Source organism: Corvus moneduloides, chromosome 7 (genome assembly GCF_009650955.1).
Source record: "Corvus moneduloides isolate bCorMon1 chromosome 7, bCorMon1.pri, whole genome shotgun sequence".
Classification (NCBI taxonomy): Eukaryota; Metazoa; Chordata; class Aves; order Passeriformes; family Corvidae; genus Corvus; species Corvus moneduloides.
Genome location: NC_045482.1, coordinates 17,483,870 through 17,489,821, shown reverse-complemented (window position 1 = coordinate 17,489,821; position 5,952 = coordinate 17,483,870). Strand labels below are relative to the sequence as shown.

The window sequence follows — 5,952 nt, the reverse complement described above, 5'->3', positions numbered from 1 at the left end:
GGTAGCCAGAAAACTCCATCTAAGCTCAGGAAGAGTCATGGCTTGACAGGACCTTCATGTTAACCCAGTGAAATTTGTGCCATTGGGCAGGAAACCATGCCTCAAGGAGTCTGCTCTTGCCTCTTTTCCTCTGTGGTGGCCAGGCATTCAATATGCAGGTAAAAGGGAGGGGGTGTGGGGTGTGTGCACCATAGTTCCCTTTAGTAAGATTTGTTCTAAATCCAATGCACATTAGGCATGACTCACGACTGGTATGAGAAGTTATCTACAACAGGGTTGAAAAGCACTCAATCCCCAGCAGTACTTCCATTGCTGATGTTCAGTCCACATGACTGTGGTTATACTGTGCCTACTTCAAGTTAAAATACATCTTCTATTTGCAGGGACATTTCCTATAAAGATTTAATTCACAGTTCCATGTCTTAAGGTTTTCCACACAACTGTTTCACCAGGACACAGTTTAAAGGAACCATAAAACCTCCTTAGATTACAAGAATTCCTACTTTTCAGTGTGTAGTGTGGCTCTTTCAGCAGCACAAAAGAATCTCACCATACACTCTAAATAAATATCAGTGTTAACAACTGCTGGTTAAATAGTAGCCTCCTAAAAAGCCTAAGGACTCATCTTCACTCTGACAATACTGAATGGGTGGAACACTGGTGTCCTCTACGTTCTTTTTTTTCCTGTTCCAAGTTGGCTTTTGGGGAATGTGAGGAACAAGTTTTAGCATCTTAACAGTTTAACTTGCCTTTTTTTTTTTTTCTTTTCTTCAGAAGAGGAAAAAATGGGCCAGAAAGTACAGCAAGGAAGGTATCTTGAAATGGCACGGCTCCTGCCATGGATCTACTGAGAACAGCACTTCCCCTTGCCAGGAGATGTGGAAAGAAGGGTGATTTCTCTCAGTTGGCCTGCAACTGCCTTGGCTGGTTTTATTATGACCAGCTGGCTGATACCAAGGCCCCAGCATACTCCTCTCTAAGTACTTCACTGCTCGTGAGCCAAATGATTGACTAGCTGCCTTCATTGTATTACAAGGTGGCAAAGCTACCAGAAAGTGGACTTGGGAGAAATCCCCCTGGCTAAGAAGTCTGGATTTGGGAACATTCTATCCCCATACTGCAGGAATCGATCCATATTGATTGGTCCCCAAAGTAATGGGTCTGAGCCAGTTTCCTCTCTTGGGAGAAGGGCTGTGCCAGCGATTTAACTATGTTGTTTTAAAACCTAATTAGCCAAAGAGCCCACCAAAACATGTACAGATACCATTTTGTGATGGCACACACATGCTCTGCATGGAAGAGCAACATTATCAGGGGATGTGGCTACAGACGTTTTCTGCTTACAAGGTACTTGTGTAAGATATAAACAAAGTAATAGATTAATTTGTGTAACTTTAGTTTCTTACTGAGCCTCCCCAAAATAGGGATATTATAGAGTCTTTACAGGACTGAAGAATCAGGGACCAATAGTTATTGCAGAAAGACTAACAAGATAAACATCACAGATGTTGCTCAGACACACAAACATCATATAATACCAGCACTTTTAAACATTTCCCTTCACTCACCAACTCAATAGGTACTTTTTAGTAATAGTCATGGCTTGGATATTATGCAGTCACTACCCATAATGTATTTTGAGGGCTGGGAGAGGTAAGGGAAGCAAAAAACCTGCAGAATCACATTAAGTTTCTCATTTAGTTCTACTTACATATTCATGAACACAACAGAACCAGTGGTTTGAGATCTTGCAACTCCTTATCTCCTGGTTTCTGCCATGTGTGCTTAGTGAGGCTTAGAAAGTGGACTTCTATTTTCTTCTTCTCAACAGTCTACAAGAGTTATATGGAATCATTAATCACGAAAATCAGTATCATTCTAAACATCAGACTTTGATAAGATGATAAATGACATTCCTACTATACATCACAAGCTTGGTTCATATTTTGTGCTGTCTTCAAATCTGCTCAAGTAGAGTGTGAACCAGTGCCACATTAATACATTACAGCAAGAATACCTAGTATTTGTTGCCTGTTGCTCCAGAAGCATCAGATTACAAAGATGTTTAACAGAGGGGTTTTTTCCTTTTTTTTTTTCCTCCACTGAATGCTTCAAACCAGTTTGGCAATATTTAAAAGGTTAATGAGTACTGTCTGCTACAGAATACCAAACTGATTTAATTCAGAAAATGAGAAAGCATTCCTAAAATGTAATCAGCTGTCACTTAGGAAATGACATACAACAAGATAAAGGTGTTTTACATTTAATTTCCTAAGCAGAACTTCTGAGAGGTCGAGAGAAAATGTCAGGTGGTTCCTGCGCAAAATGCGTCTCCAAAATTGTTTCTACCTGGAAAAGCAAACAGTACTCATTCAGTGCCCTGGTTTCTTTCCCTCCAGGTTGTCACGGCCTTGATCCTCCTTTTCATGTGCAGCACCTTGCACATGTCTCATTGAGTGGCAGCTTTTGTGCATCCCAGTCCTCCTCCAGAATCTCAGGATGATCTGAACACAGCCTAGCTGGGACAGTGCACAGGAGCTCAGCAGTTTCAGGACCTCCTTCTTGTCCTTGGGGATGCCTTCCTGGGGCTGGAAGAAGTCTCCTTCAAGTCTATTCTACCCAGAAGAGTAGAGAAAAATGAGCCTGGGTGTGTGGGCTGGGGAGGTAAGAGAAGGCAGCACTTCTTTGCTCTGTGCAGACCACACACCCAGGAGCAATCCTCTACCAACAGCTTTTCAACACAGACCCATGGACAACAGAGCTTCAGAGGCCTTGCACTTCTCCTTATCAACATCTGCTGCAGGCCAGTTTGGCAGGCACACATTCTGCAGTTTTGGCAAATCCTCAGAAGAGTTGTAGAAATTACATCATTTTTCCTGAGTTGAAATGCTAAGCAATTTTAAATTGATAAAATTAGGAAAACAATTTCAGATAGTACAATCTCAGAATAAATGCAATGTCTTGCAGATCTTCAGACTCTACAATTTCCTGTGATCCTGAAATTCTTGTGACAGAAATGAGCTCTAAGCTGGCTGCCAGATCCTGCCCCTTTACACAGCACCATCCTGCCACACTCTTTGAACAACATTTCTGCACCACTAAAGCCTTTAGTAGTGATACCTGACATAGAAGGCTTTTGGCCTACAAGCAGTAAAGATAAATAATTTTTATTTCTTTTATAGAGTAGAATTAAAAGAAAAATCCATCTTGAGTCACTTGCCAAAGGCTGCTGGACATCCAGAGCATGGTCCAGTTTTGCTGCTTTCCCAGCTCCATTTTTCTGCAGTCTCTGTGCCCAGCTCCATGAAACTCCCAGGAACGATCCCCAGAACTTTTCTGAAGTAATATGCAAACAAACCATTATTAGGTGCAAGCTACTTGCTGATATTGTTGGAATATGATACAATGTGCTTCCAGCACTCTTCTTCTGATCACTTTACCCCTGCACTGCACTCCATAGCAGAGGAATATCCATAACCAAGATCAGCGTTAATTACAAAAATTTAATCCATTAACACCATAATTTTTAATTTTTTTCTTCACAGTTGTATTTAGTGAGCCTCACTTTCTGTCAGCAGAAGGAGCCCTTCTTGCTTCATCTCCAAATTCACAGAAGTACAATGTGTTTCTGCTTGCTGGCTGGCACAAACCGCCTTCCATACATTCTGAATGTATCAAGAATGCTGTAAAGTTTAAATTGGGCTATCTGTAATTAGCTATGTTTTTAAGAGTTTGTAGGCAATTTCAGAGCAGGGCTCTACCATATTAACAGTTTCACAAGGAGGAAGCAGAATTTAAACAGAGGAAACAAACACAAACACATTCTTTATTTGATGGCAATGAAATTCATTTTAAAAAAAGTGGGATTGCAGTAAACTGTTTTTTTTTTTTTTTTTTTGCATGGCAGCTTCCTACAGACAATATTTAATTAACTACTCAATTAATTAAATTAACAAAAACACAAGTAAATTATAATTCTTGGTAAACAATGTCACCTAAAAACTCATTAGCTCAATTTTTATCCCATTTGGAGTTGGTGTAAGTGTAATGGTTTTTTAGTTTACCTGCAGTAATGATTGTTTCCTTAATGGTCTTTTATTTAATGGCATACAGGGAGAAGCAACACCAGATTCCAGGAATTTGGAGATAGACACAGAAAAGAAGTTACTTTCCACTGACTGAGAGGTTTTCCTCCTGCCAGCTCAATGTAAGGAATTGCTACAAACAAGTATTTTTATTCTGGGTCTTTACAGAGAAGTTCTGGTGTTGGTTTTATTTCCAATGGTTTCAACAGATACACAGGAAAAGAAAGCATTAGTAGGTTTCACAGCAGACTCTGAGAAACTTTGACAGAAAAGCATAAAGTAAAATTTGACAGAAGAGCAGCAATTCTAATTGTTACTCTAATTGTCCTCTAACATAGAGGACAAAAGAACAGCAGAAGAACATATTTCATAGCCCTCTTATGTCCAGGCATCTTGTGGGGGTTTTTTTCTCGACACCTCAGAAACAAAGACAAGAAGGGTAGTAGCAGGAGGAATGGGGACAAAACTGATAAAATGCTGCTTATCTCTTAGCTCATGTGAGCTTTACTCAAGGACCATCCTATACCTTAGTAAAGCATGAGAGTCACGTCCTGAGCACCTCTGAGCCCCGCCAGAGTGCTGAACAGGCTGCAATGCCTGTGGGAGGTTTGGGACCAAGACCTCACAGTTCCCTCTCTCCCTGAGAAGCCCAAAACACAGCCTGGGCCTGGCACACGTTTCCTACCTTACCTTCCCTCTGTAGAGACTTTGAGTTGTAAGCGTAGGAGCAGACTGCAAACTCTCTGGGACAAGCAGGAGGGTCTGGTTTAACAGCATGGTTCTGCAGCAATATAAAGGAGTGGTTATTAATAATGATAGCTTGGAGCTTATCCTTCAATAGTATGCTGCCTTCAAATAATAACTTTCTAATTAATCAGCTGATACTTTGTTCAGGATCAGCAATAACATCTCCACATCACCTCACTCTGCTGGTGCAGTGGGTGCATAGGACAGTGGCTGTGGTGAAATACAGCAATGCTCACAGCTATCACACATTCCCAGGTCTGGCAATCGATAGAAAGGACCCCGCCTCTTTTATTTTCTATCACCTCTTTAATGTCTTTATTGATACAGTACTTAAGGTTTGCCATTAGCTCATACATATTCTTCTATCCTTTCTCTTTTGCACTTTAGAGTACCATACAAAAAATAAGAAACAAAATGTATTACTTTTCTAAACAGGCAGGAAGATTTAAAGGTTATGGTGTAGTATGGTTTGATAGAAATCTGTTGATTGTCTGTGTGCAGTACTTCAGATCATGTGGAAACTGCACATTTATATAAGGGTTCTCACAGTTTTGAATGGATTTTAAGTTCAAACTTATTTACAGTCACTTACTTCAATGAAGACTGAGAATAAAAAAATTAACCATATAGTGAGAAAAATGGCCTGTAAATACAGGGCTTCACCAGATCTCAGGACACCCCATTTCCCCACCCCAAACTGCAGTGCCCCCACCATGCTGCCTGCTCACCTCCTGCAGTTCCAGGCTTACATGCTCTCTCAATCCCCAGCTGAGCCCGTGTCTTCAGAGGCAAGGAGACACTTGACACGGCTGCCCACCCTGACACAGTGGTACAGCACCTTTCAACTCATCCTCCACAGACTTGCAGTTGGTGCTTACCTGAAATTTAGAGTTAAATTGTGGGTTGATGCAGCTGAAAAAAGAAAATTAAAAACTTCTGGATATGCAGTGTTTTGAAAATAAATTACTAGTTTCCTGAGTCGTATCTAGGAATAACATTACCTGCAGCTAATAAGGCAAACCAAAGCCATCCCAAGTAGTCTTGCATGCATGCCACTGGCTGACAGTACCTCAGGTGACCCTGCCTCAAATCAATGGTCGAGTGCTGGACTTCACTCCTA

General features: G+C 40.9%; 1 long non-coding RNA gene across 1 annotated transcript; it reads right to left on the bottom strand.

The window, feature by feature from the left end:
• Window positions 1–3,226: 3,226 nt before the first annotated feature.
• LOC116446399 lies at window positions 3,227–5,692 on the bottom strand. Its single transcript, XR_004241208.1, has 3 exons — window positions 5,561–5,692; window positions 4,776–4,866; window positions 3,227–3,336 (listed from the first exon to the last, which is right to left on the bottom strand). It is a non-coding gene; the product is annotated as an uncharacterized LOC116446399 (long non-coding RNA).
• Between the last annotated feature and the right edge of the window lie 260 nt (window positions 5,693–5,952).